This window comes from Ammospiza nelsoni, chromosome 4, assembly GCF_027579445.1.
Source record: "Ammospiza nelsoni isolate bAmmNel1 chromosome 4, bAmmNel1.pri, whole genome shotgun sequence".
NCBI lineage: Eukaryota > Metazoa > Chordata > Aves > Passeriformes > Passerellidae > Ammospiza > Ammospiza nelsoni.
The window spans coordinates 4,970,472-4,988,994 of record NC_080636.1 but is presented as its reverse complement, the minus strand read 5'-3'; the positions used below and the strand labels follow the sequence as shown (position 1 = coordinate 4,988,994).

At 42.9% G+C, this 18,523-nt stretch overlaps 1 protein-coding gene across 3 annotated transcripts in view; it reads right to left on the bottom strand.

Annotated features, from left to right (window-relative positions):
- Positions 1-18,523, bottom strand: part of PTPRA (protein tyrosine phosphatase receptor type A) — a 131,592-nt gene that overhangs the window by 85,768 nt on the left and 27,301 nt on the right. For 2 of the 3 annotated variants that reach the window (XM_059470824.1, XM_059470822.1), the window contains exon 2: positions 15,361-15,495. The exons of the other annotated variant lie outside the window; for it this stretch is intronic. The gene's annotated coding sequence lies outside the window, so the exon portion shown is untranslated. The remainder of the gene's footprint in view (positions 1-15,360; positions 15,496-18,523) is intronic. 3 annotated transcript variants of the gene reach the window in all.

Genomic DNA, 18,523 nt, shown 5'->3' with positions numbered 1-18,523 from the left:
GCTGCAGTTTGTACAATGACATAAAAAGGAACAGGCAAAGCTGCTTGGGTGTGTTTTTTTTGAGATAAAAGGTAGAAAATCTGCAAGGAGCATTGTGCACGGGGTTATTCCTCAGGTGAGGCTGAGCTTGGGCTGGAGGAATTGCACAGAGAAGCATGGGGGTGAGCAGAGCTTCCCAGCAGGACCCAGGCAGCTTTTGCTGTCGAGAAAACCAGGCTGGCTGGACAAGAAACCCATTTCCTGCCTGATTGTGACTGTGTGAAGGGAAACAGGGAGGCAAACAAAGCCCAGCCACCTTCGGCTGGGGAGCACCCAAAACCATCGAGCCATTACAAGCCTAAAAGACAAAAAAAGTGTTCAAAAAACCCAGTCAGGCACATTTCCACGGTTTGTTACATTACAAGGCAAAACTGGACAGGTTGCAATCTTCCTGTGCCACACCCCAAATGCCAGGTAGGTTTCAGGTTACTTCACCTGCAGGAATTCACTCAGAAGCGTGGCATTTCTACCGAGCTCTTAGAGCCAAACCTTTATTCTGCAGCTCTTCCCAAAGTCCTGCAAAAAAGGCATCATTTCCTTCCCCCTCCCACACCCCCGTGCACCAATGAGGAATTAGAACCCGTGTGAAATAATAAATATTTGGGAATGAGGGGGGCAATAGGAAAGGCAGCGTGGATCCATCCTTCCAGCCTCCCACTCAGGAAATGGCTTTTCAACGCTGCCTATCAAAGCTCCTCCCAGTTTTGGCATCTCCACCTCTTCTCCCTGCAGAATTCATTTTAAACACTGAAGATTTTGGGATTTTTAAACCAATTTGTGGATATTTGCAGCGTACCCAGCATTGGCACTCATGGTTTTTCTGTTGCACATCTCATGGGTATATTTACTATCAGCAAACATCCCAGCAGTAATCCTGGATTTGTTTCTTTGTCTTTCTGGTAACTCCCCCATGGCTGCACCTTCAAAGCCCAAAAATCCAGTTTGCCACCCTTCACAAGGAACCTCCAGGCATTATGATTTATCTCCTCCACAATCTCAATTCACCATGAAAATATTTGGTGAAACCCATCAGCAGCTTCCCTGATACAAGTGCAGAGACTCTACCACTACTTCTGCCCACACAATTTTCTCTAACATCCAAAAAAAAAGAGATGAACTGTGTGGTTTTTAAAATACAACCCCATGGTGCTCAGCACTCCTGTTCCCCTTTATCTTTGAGGTCCCCATGAATTTTCCCAGCAATGGCATCGTGCTGCTGCAAAGATCTCTTGATTTATGCAAAAAACTTGATCCCTTTTCTGCCCTTTTTATGAGCAAAGGGTTTCTCTTTTTTCTCTGGATGTAGCCTGGTGATTAAGTGCACACTGCCACAAGCCCCATGCACTGCAGTCTTTTGCTGACTGTCACAGAGCCTTTAGATTTCTGAGGATGAGAAGGATGTTGGGAGTACAGACACCTACAACAAAGAGAGCTACGTGCAAGCATCACCTTCAGACCTTCCTTTTTATGAGGTACTGCCTTTTATCCTGGATTTTATCAGCAGGATAAATATCCTGGATATTTATCAGCCCAGGGAGAGGGCTTTGCTGAGGTCACTGGTGAGGCACAGTGCCATGATCTGCTGTGCTGGTCCATCAGGAACTGCTGCCTCCTGAGCCATGGGATGGAGAGAGGCTCTCAGCACCAGAAGGGAGTGATCTACAGCAGGCAGGGAGTGTCCTCAGGGAAGGGCAGGGAGGCACAAAGCACCTGCAGCTCTCACTGAGCACCTTCTGCAGCTGCAGAACTCCTGGGATGCACTTGGGTTACTCCTCATTTCCCAGCAGTGTGAGGAAAGGGAGCCTGGGCTGAGCTCAGTAATTCCAGCCAGATCCCAAAGCCAGGAACTGCAGGGTTGTGCCAAGGCACTGATCAATGGCATTTTCTGGGTTCCCCAGCAGAGGAAAGGCACAGATCTGTAAAAGCAGGTCCAGAGGAGGCCAAGGAGCTGCTCCAAGGGCTGGAGCCAGGCTGAGAGAGCTGGGGGTGCTCACCTGGAGAGGAGAAGGATCCAGGGAGAGCTCAGAGCCCTTGCAGGGCCTGAAGGGGCTCCAGGAGAGCTGGAGAGGGACTGGGGACAAGGGATGGAGGGACAGGACACAGGGAATGGCTCCCACTGCCAGAGGGCAGGGATGGATGGGACATTGAGCAGGAATTGTTCCCTGTGAGGGTGGGCAGGCCCTAGCACAGGGTGCCCAGAGCAGCTGGGGCTGCCACTGGATCCCTGGAATGCCCAAGGCCAGGCTGGATGGGGTTGGAGTAACCTGGGATAATGAAAGGTGTCCCTGACCTTGACAGGGGGGTGGAACTGGATGGTTTTAAAGGTTCTTTCCCATCCAAGCCATTCTGTGATTGTGTAACTGGAGCCACCCCATGCCCATGGCCAGGAGAAATGGAAACAGGAGCAGCCCTGAGACCACCCTGACCCTGGGTGCTGATAATCCCTTAACTCAGGGCCCTTTGATGCGCCCCTGCTCACAAACTCTCCTCTACATGTCCAGAGCAGGCCAGAGGCAGCAACACCACCTAGGGAAGAGCTCCAGTTTCCTTCTGGCACTCAGGCTGGAGAAATGAAAAGGATTTAAAGCAGATGACAGAGTTGGTAAAAGATGATCCTTTGGTCTTAGTGGTTTGGTGTTTTTAAGCCATGTGGGATTCATCCCTCCTCAAACAACTCTGGTGCCACAGAAATCACAAGAAGGCTGTGCCTCTTTGAGGGACAGTGCACTACTTCTCCTAATGAAAACATTATTATTGAGCTGATAAAATACTGATCAAGAGATAACCTCATTTTCTCCCACTCAATCCTTCCCCACTGCCACTGGGGTTCATGTTGGCATATGTTATTTTCATGCAGGCAGAAGGTAATGATAGGAAAGCAATTACTGGGCAACGTTTTTTAAAATACAGTCAAATATTTATGAGCAATCTAATTTATTTTCACGCCTGGTTGCTCCATGCACTGGGTCTACAACTCCACCACGTTGTGGATGAGATTTTTCACAACAGACTGGAATCCAGACAGCAGAGCCTCCCAAAACCAGCACTGCTGAACAGTGTGGTTGGTTACTGTGTCCTTTGGAACAGAATCATATGAGCATCCCAGAATTTTTGGGGTGGAAAGGCCCCTAAAGCTCATCCAGTCCCACCTCCTGCCATGGGCAGGGACACCTTCCACCATCCCAGGTTGCTCCAAGCCCCATCCAGCCTGGCCTTGGACACTTCCAGGGATCCAGGAGCAGCCACAGCTTCTCTGAGCATCCTCTCCTTCTGCTTTTTTAAGGGATTGATGGATTTGAAACCAACATGAAAGCTAATTTTTTTTCCCCAAATATTTTATCACTAATCCCTGGATCTGGACCACAAGCCTCTCCCTGCTCTAAAAATGCAAAAATTTCAGCTTCAGCCAAGCAAAACAGAGAAACTATTACACACATGGGAGATTTCAGCATGAACATTTTAAAGCTGTGTTAAGTGACAAGGAGGAGGTTGCTGACTCAAGGCATGTGAATATGGTGACCATAAACATCAGACCATGAGGTGCCTGTCATGGGGAGAATTTTTTGAAAGACAAACTGAAGTTCAGCTCCTGTGGGTGTTTAAATTTCAGGTAGGTGGATTTCTACAGTAAAAATAAAAATATTCCAAATATTCCATGTGTAAAATTGACTTGGGTGAATGCTACACTACTCTGGCCCCACAAAGAGATAAAAACTTCATTTTTATGCTCAGAACCAGAACTATTAAGGTTGGAAAAGCCCTCTAAGGTCATTGGGTCCTCTGTTCCCCCAGCAGTGCCATATCCACAGGGCTTTTAGATCCCCAGGGCTGGACCACCCTTTCCATGAAGGAATTTTCCCAATATCCAACCTATCCCTTCCTTGAGCCTGTCACGCGTCCCTTTGAGAAACCATTTCATCCCAGCTCTCCCCACAAGCCTCATAAAAGGATTTCACTGCAACAAATACCACTGCAAAGAACAAGAATGACTTAAATATCCAAATAAAGCTCTTTTTTTTTTCCTTTTTTTTTTTTTTTTTACCATGTAATTGCAAATAACAAACATATCTGTGGTTCACAGAGGAGGCAATAAATTAAAGCTACACTCACAAATCAGGCCAGAAAAAGATACTTAAGTCATTCAATCCACCACCCTGGGATGGCTGCAGCCCCATGGGATTCTGCTCAGTTTTGTGAAAGACTTGGAGTCCTGAATAGAGGAAGTACAACACCAAGAGCTCTCTCTGAAGTGTTTTCTTTTTTATTTTTATAAAATGAAGCCATCCCTCTGGTGCTTCCTGAGCGCAGCCTTGTTGGTCTGGCTGGGGAAAAGCAAATGGTCTTTAGCAAATAAGCTTTTTATGTGTGAGAGGAGCACATCATAAATAAAAAGGAAGTTTCATCCCTGGCAGAATGGTTGTGTGTGTTTTTTCTGTAACCACCCCAGGATGGCCATGACATTTTAGCTTCTAGAAAAAGAGCCAGGTATTTAATAACTTTTGTGAATCACAGAGTGGTTTGGGTTGGATGGGACCTTAGAGATCATCAGGTCCCACCCCTGCCATGGGCAGGGACACTTCCACTATCCCAGGGTGCTCCAAGCCCTGTCCAACCTGGCCTGGAACACTTTTAAACTTTAAATTAATGCAAAAAGATGCATTTTGAGCCATTAGGAAGCTGAAGACTACAAAATTTTAACTTCCTCACTGATTTTTCTGCTTTCACCAGCACACTGAAAACTAAAAAAATTTTTAAAAGCCAATTTTTTTACATTTTTCATTGAGCTGTACCCCCCAACCACTACATTAGGTGCCTATTTCCATAGCCTTGGTGAACAGAACTATTTTAAGAATGGTCACTAAACAAAACAAGTTGAGGGTTTGGGTGTTGCAGTGGTTTGGGGTTTTAATTTCTGGGGCTTTTTTTATTTTGAGGACAAGAGGAAATGACCTCAAGTTGCTCCAGGGAAGATTTTAATTGGATATGAGGGAAAATTCCTCCATGGAAAGGGTTGTCCAGCCCTGGCAGAGCTGCCCAGGGCAGTGATGGATTCACACTTTTGGAGGGATTTAAAGCCAAGTGGATGTGGCACTTGGGGACATGGGTTAGTGGTGGCCTTGGCAGTGCTGGCTTCAATGATCTTAGAGGCATTTTCCAACCCAAACAATTCTGTAATTCTGTAATTCTATGAAGGAAAAAAGCCCTGTAACCACAAAGCCATGAACTCTGCACTAGTTTCCATTCCATTTCCAGAACACATGTCCAAAGAGACACATTTTGGGAGAATTAAAGACATTTTGCCAGAGATGGGTTTGAATAAATCCAAAGTGAGCAGTTCCTGTCCCTCAGCTGGGTGTAGGTCTGTCCAGATAGGTCTGGTTTCACACCAAGTCCATCCATTAGGATTCTCAGGACTTTCCAACATGGAATAAACAGGAAAAACCCCAAAACTTGACTGAATGAGCTTTTGGAGTGATCTGGGCTGCAGCTGAAGCCATCTCCCCACACCACAGATGTGACAGCACCACAATAGAATGAACAATTCCTATAACTCCCTCCCAACCCAAGGACAGCACTGAGAGCCTAAATTAGGAACATGTAAACCATTAACATGACCAATTAACCTCTGCCCCACCCTCCCCACGCCACATAAAAGCCGACCTAACAATCCCCAAGATAACATTGTGTGTCAGAAATATCAGACACAGGAATACAGCAGTGCCTGGTTGTTTCCTGGCCCGGGAGAGCTGCTGTAAATGTAGAGCACTGGGAAATCCTGCAGGATTTCAAGCTGGAAGTTGGTTGAAACACTCCTGGTTTGCTCTTGGAATTTCCAATCAGGCTCCTAAAACCCTTTGGGTTCCCCAGGCGACACCATGACAAGGTGCTGCTTTGAGTTCTGGACCATGTCGTTCAGAATTGAAATTTTTTTTTGGTGGAATTTAATTGTTTTTTGTGGATTTTTTTTTTTGGTGGAATTAAATTTTTCTATTCTTTTCACCTCAGGGATATAAAAGGCGGATGTGGAGAAGACAAGAATTAAATTTATAATAAATAAATAAATAAATAAATCTAAATGTTAATATATAATATATTAAATAGATAAATATATATTTTAAAAATACATAAATAATTATTTTTAATAAATAGAAAAATAAGTAAAGTAAAATTATAACTATATGTATTAATATATATATTAAATATATAAATTATAAATGTATATTAAATATATATAAATAATTAATCGTAGAATAAGTAAATAAAATTTTTGGGGGTGGAATTTAATTTTTTTTGTTAAATTTAATTTTTCTTTTCTTTTCACCCCCGGGATATAAAAGCTGGATGTGGAGAAGACAATAATTAATTTTATAATAAATAAATAAATAAATAAACCTAAATATTAATATATACTATATATTAAATAGATTAATATGTATATTAAATATATATAAATAATTATTATAATAAATAGAAAAATAAGTAAATAAATAATTATAACTATATATATTAACATATATAAATATATGTTAAATATATAAATTATAAATGTATATTAAATATATATAAATAATTAATCTTAGAATAAATAAAGAAATAAATAAATTTTTTGGGTGGAATTTAATTGTTTTTGGTGGAATTTAATATTTCTTTTCTTTTCATTCCAGAGATATAAAAGCTGGATGTGGAGAAGACAATAAATAAATAAATAAATAAATAAATAAATAAATAAAATTAATATATATTAAATGTATATAAATATATACTAAACATATATAAATAATTACTTTTAGAATAAATAAATAAATAATTATAAATAAATATCTATTGATATATAAATATATATTAAATAGATATACATATAAATATATATAAAAATAATGAATTTTAGAATAAATAAATAAATAAATAAATTTATTTTTGGGGTAGAATTGAAATTTTTTTTTGTGCATTTTAATTTTTCTTTTCTTTTCATCCCAGGGATATAAAAGCTGGATGTGGAGAAGACAAGCAAATCAAGCAGGATTTGTGTGTTTGTGAGTTTTCATGAACATTTCATTGCTAAGGGAACCTAAACCAAAACCATCTTGGCTTTTGGAGGCTCTCCAGCTGAGTCAAGAGGACAGATATTCAGGAGATTTTAAGGAATTTCTTCATGGAAAAGGTTGTTAAGCATTGCAGGAGGCTGCCCAGGGAGGTGGTGGAGATCCATCCCTCAGGGAATGACCTGAGATGGCACTTGGTGCTCAGGTCTGGGTCAAAAGGTGGGAATTGGACTCAATAATCTTGGAGATCTTTTCCAACCCAAATGATTCTGTGATTTTTCATTAACTCAGCTGTTACATTACACATAATTCAGAGGTTTGGGTCTCCGACCTGGGCAGCCTCCAGGGAAATCTCAAAAATTCTCAGAAACCACAAAACCCTCGTGCCCAAGCCCTCAGTCCAACCATGGCATTCTCCCTCCTGGTGGAAGCCATCCTAGCAAGAAAATTGGACTCAATTGGACAAAGGTGGGAATTGGACTCAATAATCTTGGAGATCTTTTCCAACCCAAATGATTCTGTGATTTTTCATTAACTCAGCTGTTACATTACACATAATTCAGAGGTTTGGGTCTCCAACCTGACCAGCCTCCAGGGAAATCTCAAAAATTCCCAGAAGCCACAAAACCCTCGTGCCCAAGCCCTCAGTCCAACCATGGCATTCTCCCTCCTGGTGGAAGCCATCCTAGCAAGAAAATTCTCCCAAATAATCCCCCACCCCTTTCTAGAGAATTTGAACTGCCCAGATGACAAACTTGAGGGTGTAAAGGATTCCTCTCTCCCAGCTAAGCCCAAAGGATCTGGCACCTGATAAACACACAGAATTTTGAAGTCCTGTGTTCATGAAAAGGATTTATGTCAATGAAGCCTTCTCCAGTCAGTATTTCCAGGTACCACCACCAGCAGCTTTTAGTTCTAAGTTCTTTTTTAGTTCTAAGTGCTATTCCACCAAACCCAGACCAAAATTAAAAGCAACACTTTCACTCATTTTGGTTCCACTGTAATAAAAATGAACAGATGTCAGTGACCCACACAGACAGTGCTGGAGAAAGGCTTCTCCAAAATAAAACCAACATTTTTTAATGTCCTCGGTGATGCTGAAAGCTGTTGGCATCTTAATTTTATCCTTGTGGTGACCTGTGGGCTTAGGCCTCTCCTTAGTTTCACCCTCACTTTCTCACCATGAAAAGCCACAATTTCCACTTCAATCCCTCCTCCTACCTCCCTTAAGGTATTTTATGAACAAATATTTTTAAATCATTTAAATAATATATTTTATACTACGATATTTTAATAAAAATATTTCAATAAAATATATAAGAAAATTAAATTTTAAATTAATTTAAATAATTTTATAAATTATAATAATTCTGAAGCTATTTTCTTGAAAGTTGGGCTTTTCCCCCTGCCACTGCCATGCCAGTTGTTTGCCAAGGACCCCACAGACCCATCCCCAGAGGAAGACCATCCTCCCAGAAATTTTTCAAGGGTGAAGCTGAGCATCAGCCAGGCCCTGAACAATAAATATTCCCTCATTAGTATGCTGAGCCACATTAGTTCTGCTGCTCACAGAGCCAAAGCATCAAAGTGGGGCTGAATCTTCAATTTCACACTTTGCAACGCGACGCATCACACACTCCCGGGGCGCTGGGTGCCAGTGGGGGATTCACAAAGAGTCTGAGCTGTGTGAGGTGCTGCTGGTGAATCTGCAGTGTGAAAGAGGCAGCACGTGCCTCTGAGGGAAGGGGATGAAGTCATCCTGAATAAAATTGGGGTTAAGGCAGCGGAAGGGCAAAGTGACTGCCCAGATCACACTCAAGGCTTTGGTAGCACCCTGACCTCATTTGAGGAGTTGGCAACATCCTTGTGGGGGTTTTAGTTGTTGGTATTTTGGGTCTAGATTGAAGGCACTTGAGACAGTAATTCATGTTTGGACTCAGGTGTTTATTATTTTTTATCAGTAAAACAGTCTCACTACTGTGAGTTCTGCAGCTTTTCATTAGAAGGCACAAAATGGCCAACAATTTTTTGTTACAAGGTTTTTTAAGACTAAACTATCCAATTAAGAACTGACGCCTGAATTGTTTTCCCTTTTAACCCAATAACTGATCCCAAAGAGCCCACAATGGGGACCTTTCTGCCCAATTACAAAATGCCACCCAAACCCATGGAGAAGAAGGAAGAAGCAGCATGAAGAAGAAACCCAGGATGACACCCTGTGCCCTCCATCTTGCTGCCATCCACAACATACCAAAAATCCCAAACCCTAAATTTCTCACCAAGGGATACACCTACACTGCTCTCTATAACCTATTTCATACTTTTGTGGATTCCAGTCTATCTTGAGCTCTAGAAAATTTTCTCCATGAATGAGGGTGAAAGTCAGCGCTTCCCTGGGGGTCAGGGCACCCCAAAGCAGACAGAGAAATATTCCCAGAGCCCTGGGTTTCTACACATCCTAAAAATCAGACATGGATTACCTAAGAAGTAAATTTAGACTGCAAAATTTGCATTGAGTCTGGGAAGTCTCAAGGTCTCTCCACCCAGCCCTTCCTCCCACTGCTACTCAGTTTTCACAGAATTTGCAAGATTTGAGGATTTTGAAGTTTCTCGAACATTGCTGGAAATGCCTGGGGGTTATTTGGGATGGAGGGGCCTATAAACATAGACTGTGTCCTGTTACTGCTCTCCTGTTTTTAGGAAATGAGTTTTAAGAACACAACATGGTACTCATCACTGCAAGAAAACACTGAATGATGCTGACATTGCTGCTCTTGTACATGTACTTATCAAATGCATTTCAGCTGATTTTTGCACTCAGAACTTTTTCTCCCTATTGAAAACAGAATTCCTCCAAGAAGACAACATCAGCCTTGATGATTAGAACAGACAAAGACCAACCAAGGCCAGGGAATGCTTCCCTATACTCAAAATTGAAGCAAAAAGGTGCCAGGGATGGCCACAGATCCCAAATACACCACTGGCAGCACCATTCCTCAATACATGTGCAGCATTATGGTTTTAGAGGCTTTGGAGGCATTGCAGGGATTAATCCCACAAAGTAATGATCTCACAGTGAAGTGCTGAGCTGGAATTAAAGAGATTAATGCTCAGGTCCCTGCTCTCAAAGTTCTCACCCTTGGGGAAGTCATATCAACTCCTGCATCTCATCTCTCCTCCCCACAAAACCTCCTTTGAATCACTGATTGCAGAACCTGAGTGAAGATGCCAGAGGGAAAGACCATTCCAAAGGCTTTTTAAAAAATTATTATTTTTTCCTTAATACCCGCTGTGAGGCACTGTCTTGTTTAATTCATGATTCTTTGAAGAAAGATTTGCCATCTTAAGGGAATAAAAACAAGTCTGTGTTATCTTTTTTAAAAACATCATGTGTTTCTGGTGAAGTCTAGGCCTGAACAAATACTCACATGGACCTCCCAAAACCTGCAAATTCAGGTAATAATGAGTGGATAGGACATGGTTACAATGGGTTTGGAGACCCAAGGGTTGGGTCAAGCAAAATTCTGAAGTTAGCAGAGCATTTTTTGACCCAAATTCCCTCAGGAACAGAAGGGAAATACTGTCCCATACAGCTTTATGTATTTTGTGACTCCCACTGCTGAATTCCTTCAGACTTTGGTTATTCTGGAGTTAAAAGTTAGGCTTTCCTTTAATTTTCCAAGCTAACATAACAGAAAATAAGACATTACTGTCTTATTTTATGGTTTTTTCCCATTGCTCAAAACACAAAATTCAGGCCAGGTTTTGGTGAGGATGGGAAGAAATGGGAAAGCGTGTAGGTGAAAAAAGAACAACAGAGTTCAGTCATGCACAAAATGCTTTTTATTTCTTGTATTTTTTTAATCAAAACTCAAAATTTCTGTGAAGAATTTGCCATGGGACAATAGCTGTGTTCTGGTGGTGACATCTATGCCATGCACAGAGCTCACAGTCACAACTGAGACATCTCCAACCACAGACACCAAACCTTCCTGCCCACACTGCACCTGAAACTGCACTGGGAGGCCTCAGAAATCCCACAGGACTCCAACCAATCTCCAGTTGCCTTGGAAGTGTAATTAACTGCAATTGCCTTTCTGATTTTATCTCCATTTTCTCAGGTTCTGGGCAATTTGGGAAAGCTCTCTGTGTACCTACAGGTGAGAATGCACACCAGAGCATGCACCTACTTGTCTGGAGCTACCAACTTCCCAGTGGATCTGCTTTTCTCAGGGCCTCCTTGGAGAGAATGAAACTTAAGGAAGAACCCATTCTTTGGGAAATTCTCCTTCTTATCCTGTAAAGTCACTGATAAAAAGATTTCTGGTCCTGCTGGTGATATGTGCTCAAATCAAGGGAGTGTTCAAGCTCAGCTTGGCTCCTGTAGGCTCAAGCTCTGTGCTTTCCACAAGGTTTTCTGACAAATTGCTCTCATAGGGATTTAATAAAAAGATGCTGACCTGCCTCTTGCAGTAAGAAAGAGATTTTCCTTCCTTCTCCACATAAATTTTATAGTTTCCTTAAAAAAAAATAGAAAGAAGGGATTCAGAGAGAGCAATAGGGAACAGAAGAAAAGGGGAAAGTTTGACCTGGGTGAAGGGGTAATTGATACTCCAAGCTACAGCTTCACCCATTTTCAACTAATCACAAAATCAGGGGATGGTTTCAGGGAATTCTCATGCTGGATGGAGTTTGGAGCAACCTGGTCTAGTGCAGGGTGTCCCTGTGTTGAAGCAGATGGTCTCTAAGGTCCTTTCCAATCCAAAGCATTTCATGATTTTATGAAAATTCTTGCCCCTGTAAGAAAGGTTCAGCACTAGCTCCATTCAAAAATACAGATTAGGTGTAGTCAATGAGTTGGAGAAATCCATCCAAAAAATTAGAGAGCTGTTTCAGTCTGAAAAACTTTCCTAGTCAGCGGAAAATTCAGCTTTGCTACAAAGTCAGAGGGAAGTGGAAGTTTCTGAGCCAGCCCAGGCAGGAGTTTTCCCGTACACCCCAAGGAGAAAGGCCGAGAATGAGGCATCTGAACACAGCCCTGCCAAAACCTCCCTGGTTTTATCATCCTGAGTTCAAACCCAGACCTCCTGTCCTGCTGTTCACACTGCACACTGAAGGGTTTCCAAGAAATGTTTCTTGGCAGCAATCCCAAAAAACCCAGCTTCCGACCCGCTGCGGGAGCTGAGGTGGCTTCTCTGAGGGTTTTGGAAGCTGAATTTCCAAAGAAATTCCAGCATTTCTGAACAAGGCTCTTGATTTTCTCAAACAAAACTATTTCTGTGAGCTTAATTCAGGGCTGGTGGTCTAAAGACCTGGAGAAGATGATCCTGCCCACATTCTCATTCCAGGTTTTGCATGGCATCAGGAATGCTTCCCACCTACCCTTCATGTAAACCTGCTGGTAATGAAAATTATTATGATGGAAAATGTGTGAACCCAGATTTTAGAAGGAATTTCTTGACTCTGAGAGCAGTGAGGCCCTGGCACAGGGTGCCCAGAGAAGCTGAGGCTGCCCCTGGATCCCTGCAATGCCCAAGACCAGGCTGGACAGGGCTTGGAGCCACCTGGGACGGTGGAAGGTGTCCCTGCCATGGCAGGGGTGGAATGAGGGGTGACCTTTAAAGAACCTTTCCAAATATTCTACAGTTCCCACTCATACCCTCTGGGACAGATGGCACCTGTCTGGTGGTGGGTCTATTCCTACCTCTCACCCTCCTTCCCCTCCTCCAGTAATGCCAATTTTTCAAGCCAATTTTGATTTGAGACCACCATGATCTCTACAGAGTGCTTGGACCACAATGATGTCCAGGATCCCAAGGTTTCCAATTGCACAAGAAGAACGTTTTAGGATATAATCAACATTTCAGATCTAAATTCAGAAGTGTTCTCACCCGTGCTCTGCAAACACAGGCTCCCTGCTCAGCCAGCACTGCTGCTGCTCTGCCTGAGCTGGAATAAAAGTGTGACACTGCTGAAAGAGCTGACAGAAAGAAGACAGCAGCTTGTGACAAGTGAATGTGACCAGTGCAAACAAAGCCCAGAAATCTGAGTGGGCAGTTTTGTATGGGTTTCATGCATCACTTTTCCCCCACATAATCCAAATGTGAATGCTCTGGCCCTGTGACACCAATCAGGAAGTGATGGATAATGAAACACAAGCAGAAATGGGTGCACAAGCCCTTTCAGCTCCATCAGCTGCTCCATAACCATCATTTTAGAGAGAGAAAAAACACTCAGCCCAAAATGCCTTTCCAGTAGCCCAGAGGAGTCAAGAGGCTCTGGGTATGATGGACACCTCTGATACTCCACCCCTGAATCCCACACTACATGAGGTGGTGAGCAAGTCCCATGACCTCAGGGTGGACTTTGCTATCTTATTCCAAAAGGACTCTGTTGAAGAAGCTGCTGTTTTAATCAAAATTTTAAAAGAAAAGTGCTGTGGGGCTATTTCACTTCAGCCAACAGAGTCACATCCACATGGGGCTTCATCATGCAAGACAAACCACTGACAAACACACAAACTCACAATTTTTTGGGACCATTTCACCTGGCCACTCACAGCAGTGGCCACACTGATCATCCCATGACTACTCCTCTTCACGTGGCTCCAGGCACATCCTGCCAATCCCAGCAGCTCCAGGATTCCAGATGGCCACTGAATTCCAACCCCAAACAGCTCAGAAGCCCTGATAGGCACATCCAAGCTCTTGCTTCTCTTAAAAAAGCCTTTTCTTATACTAGCAAAAACTTAAAAATAAATGGAGTTTAGTCTATTAATGTTTATGCTGAGCATCACATATTAATTACTTCTGAGACTTCAGTCTCATTGAATTTATTCATTTTCTGGGATCAGCTATGGAGAAAACAGGCACCAAAGACAAAGTCTTTCTCCTAGGACAGTTGGCCACTTCTTAAAAATTATAATAATAAAAAACTATGTAAATGTAAAATTAGTAAGTTATAATCATAGAATACCCTGAGTTGGAAGGGACCCACAAGGATCATCCAAGTCCAACTCCTGGCCCTGCACAGAACAACTCTAATTACTGGGATTCATTCAGCTGTTGACCTCAAGAGGAGTTTTCCCCAAATTAAAAAGTGAGCAAGAAAAAAACAATAAAAAAACCAACTTAAAAATACAGGTAGCAAAACACAACATGAAATGCAGTGAAGTACAGAGAGGAACACACACAAACAGATGTGAAACTCACTGCTAAATATCACACAGATTCCAAGGGAAGGATTTAGTCAACCCTAAAAGTTGGGATTGGCTTCAGTTTGGCACTGAGCTATCAAATCAGATTTGCAACGAGTTCAAACAATTTTTATAGGAAACCATAAATTGGTTAAGTTTGTGAAGCACACAGTGTCAGCTGGACTCTGTGTGGAGGCTTTAGGGAAATATCAAACCACAAATACAAACTACTTCTCCAGACAGGGTGAACCTGTGAAAACCACAGCAACAAGAAATGCTTGAGGAAAAGACCTTGTGGATACAAATCCCAGGTTTCACAGGCACATCTCCCTTTGCTGCTCCAGCAGCACCATCCCAGCACTGAATCCACCTGGGTTGGAACGAGTCCTTCCAAACACCCAACAAGAAATCTTATAGTAGGGTTTTTATTTTTCATTTTTAAAAGCATTCTTCAGTCTTTTCCACAGGTTAGACCACGGGAAGAACTTTGACCAGAAAAACTTCCCACAGACTCCCTGATGGATGTTGGGTTTTAATTCACCAATGTCCTGAGTAAGACTTCTTACTCTGGGACCTTTCTTCTTACTCCATGGCCTTCCTTTCCTTAGAAAGACTCTGGTTTTTTTCTTTACCCCTCCTTTATAAATCATTCATGCAAGAATTCATGCCCATCTGCACCAAAGTAAGAATATATTTCAGGCTAATACTAATTCAGTATACTTTAGTCTAATACTGGTTTGAATAGACAGCAAAAAGAAATTTATTAAAAATTATCTTAAAAATAGCTCAAATATTGATGCCCAAACTCTACCCATGACACAACCCAGAAGTTTCAAAAATGAAAGATTCTTTAAAGGTAAATGAAGACAATACACTGGATTTATCCAAGGTTAGACCAAAACAAAGCCAACATTAAAAAGATTGAGCTCATTAGGATTGAACAAGGGAACGATGGAGTGAAGATTTCTCCTTGTAGGATTGAGGGATGTGAATCCATGAGGAAGCTGTAGCCCCTGGAACCTCCAAAGGCTGCCCCAGCACCAGCTCCACACCCCAAACACCTCAGCCACGCCTCTACTGTACCTTGGAAGGGACCTTCATTCACCTCTTCGCCTCCCCAACGCCACAGCCAAAGCTTTTTCTGATTAAAACCAAACCAGGAGGATGAGGAGCACACAATCAATCCTTGTTAAGGCTGATGATTATTCTCAAAGCACCCTGGAAGAGAGGAACACCCAGTGAGTGGCTTGTGCCAAGGTGAAACAGCCTTTTCTGCCCCAAATGCTTGGGTTCTGCTGTGGAGGACTGATATTGTCCCAGCCATTATTGCAATCCTCATATAAAATAAGTTTATCCAAGTATTCCAAGCTCAGCTTGCAGAAGACAGGGAGATGGTCAAGGAGAAGACTGAAGACCATAGCTCATATTTCAGGGAATAAACCACAGCCTGCTAATACAGCAGCAGTTAATTAACAACAAAAAAAATGAGTCTTAAATTGTTCTGTTTTGCAGAGAGGACACCAAAGAACACACACCACTTGGCCTGAAGCTAGAATGATCTCATTTTCTGCAAGATTTTACATCCAAATCTAGATTGCTGCCTTAAAAATGCCCTTATTTTTGGAGAGGAAAGTGAAGGTTTGTGGGCGGCAGCCAGGTACTCATCAGGCCAGCCAGCACCAGTGGGAAGAGAGGACAAACCTCTGGACAGCACAAACCCTTCTGGAGGCCTGCAACAGGGCAAGGTGCCTTCAAAGGCTCCTCTGTTCATGAAAACAGCCCCAAGGTGGAATTAGAAATGTATCAGTTAAAGCATCTACAGGAGTGAGAGTGGCTCCTCTGGAGCTGTGGGTATGTTGGCAAGACAGGAAAACAATATTCCACCAGGCTGGGGGAGAGACAAGTGAATTATTCCCTTGGCAACCACTTCATGGGACTTGGTTCTCTCCTCAGTAATTCATATTTGGCTCCTCAGTTACTTTCTGTAGGACTCCTCCAGTTTTAGATCTCATTTTAAAGTTGGTTACATCTTCTACATATTGTGCAAACAGGAGATGAGCATTTTTTAAGGTGAGTCTAAAACAGCTGAAACCACCTGTAGTGTGGGAACATCTGGCAAAATTCAATGCCCTCCTCAACAGAATAAGAGAAAAGCTGATGCTCTTTGTTCTAATTCTTTATTAGGGCATTAAAGCCTCACAGAGAATGAGCACCCAAACCACCCACCCACAGCAAAGGCAGCAGCAGAACCAATACTCCAACAGCTGTCACAGACATGTTTTATGAAAAATCCTTTCCTTAGGATTTTTTCTCCTGAGAAGCTGGGAGGCCTCAGGAACAAAATGTAAACATTGATTATCTCCTGCTGTGGAATGCAACAGGTGCATCTATGATTGGTCTCATGTGGTTGTTTCTAATTAATGGCCAATCACAGTCAGCTGGCTCGGACCAGAGAGTCCAAGCCACAAGCTTTTGTTATCATTCCATTCTTTTTCTATTCTTAGCTGGCCTTCTGATGAAATCCTTTCTCCTATTCTTTTAGTATAGTTTTAATATAATATACATCATAAAATAATACATCAGCCTTTTGAAGCATGGAGTCAGATCCTCATATCTTCCCTCATCCTCAGACCCCTGTGAACACTGTCACAAACAGCAGCTTCCAGGTGTCCCTTAAACATTCTGGTGAAGGTGATGGAGACTGCCAGGCTAGAGAGCCAAATCCTCACATCCAGCATCCCTGCAAGTGTCCAAGGCCAGGCTGGATGGGGATTGGGGCAACCTGGTTTAGTTGAAGTTGTCCCTACAACTCGTCTTGGAACTAAAACATCTCAAAGATCCCTTCCAACCCAAACCATTCTGTGTTTCTATGGATTTATTTTAAGTTGGAGAAAGGAGATCCATTCTGCAGGCACAGGGAAGGAGCAGCAGAGCATCTTCTCCCTGCTGGTGCAGCAGCGCTCCCTGGACTCCCACTCCATTCCCCAAGGAATAACCCAGCCTGCTCACGGCCATGTGCATTCCCAATCCGGCTCTGCAGCAAAACAGGCTCCCTCTAATTATCCCTCAGCCTGCTGACATCTGAATGGTGGAACAGAAGCATGGCAGAGACACAAAATGAGGGAGTGTGAAAACAAGCCTGGCTCCTTTCTCTGCTCGCACCGCAGGCCCCGAGCGCACGAGGACTCGCTCCCGCCTGAGTCACTCCCAGCAACGCTTCCCAAGCACTCACAATTCCCACACAGGAGGCTTTTCTGGCAAAATTATTTAAAAATGAGAGGGCAAGAGCAACTCTGGGGCTGGAAGGAGCAACAGAGTGATGAGACGGATCAGTTGGGTCTGTGGAGCCTTATTAGAAGTAATTTATATGCAAGTGAAACAAATATCCCCCACACTTTTCCAGGAAAATGCTGAATTCCATACTGATTTACACGCTTTCCAATCCCATTGACTTCAGAGGGATTGCCTGCAGTAGGAATCACCGGGCTGTGGCCTCCCAGCAATGGAGTAATCCCTTCATATTCCCCCTTTCAAAAGCCCCATCATCCATCCAGGTGCTGCAGCTCAGGCCCCATGAGCTGAGTTCCAGCCCTGCAGCAACACTTCTCCTCTCCATGCAAAATCCTGGGAAGGGGGGGAAAGGGAAAAAAAAATCTGATGATGGAAATGCCTCGTGGAGTGTGGCTGAGCTGGGGAGAGAGAGGCCTGAACCCTCCTTCAACCTAATTAAATCCAGATCCAAAAGCTGTTCTGATCCAAGTGCATTAAGTATTTTTGGTAGGAAGGGCAGGGAGAAATTAACTCCTAACTCTGGCTCTAATCTTTTTTTCAGTGTTGTTTGAATTCTCCCACTTCCTACAATTTCAGTGTTCCTTTGTGATAAAGAGGAGCTTGGCTGGCTCATCTGCCCCTTTTCTCCATGGCATTGGGCAGATTGCTCCCCCCAGCCAAGCTCTTCAAAATCACAGGACCTGCTTCTGCATTTACAAATATTGGTGCAAAAGGCAAATGCTGACCCCTCTCTTTTGTCACAGCTGTTATTTACAGCACCACCAGCACGCTGGAGAGATGATAATAAATGTTTAATGGTCCAGTAAACACCAAGAGCTTTATCTCCAGCCCATTTCCAAGCCTGATCAAATATAATAATCCTTTGTATGTCTGTCTGCCACTTCCCTGGCTTCCTGTGGGATGGGAAGAGATGGACAGGGCTGCTCTACATTCACACATATAAATAAAGAGAAAA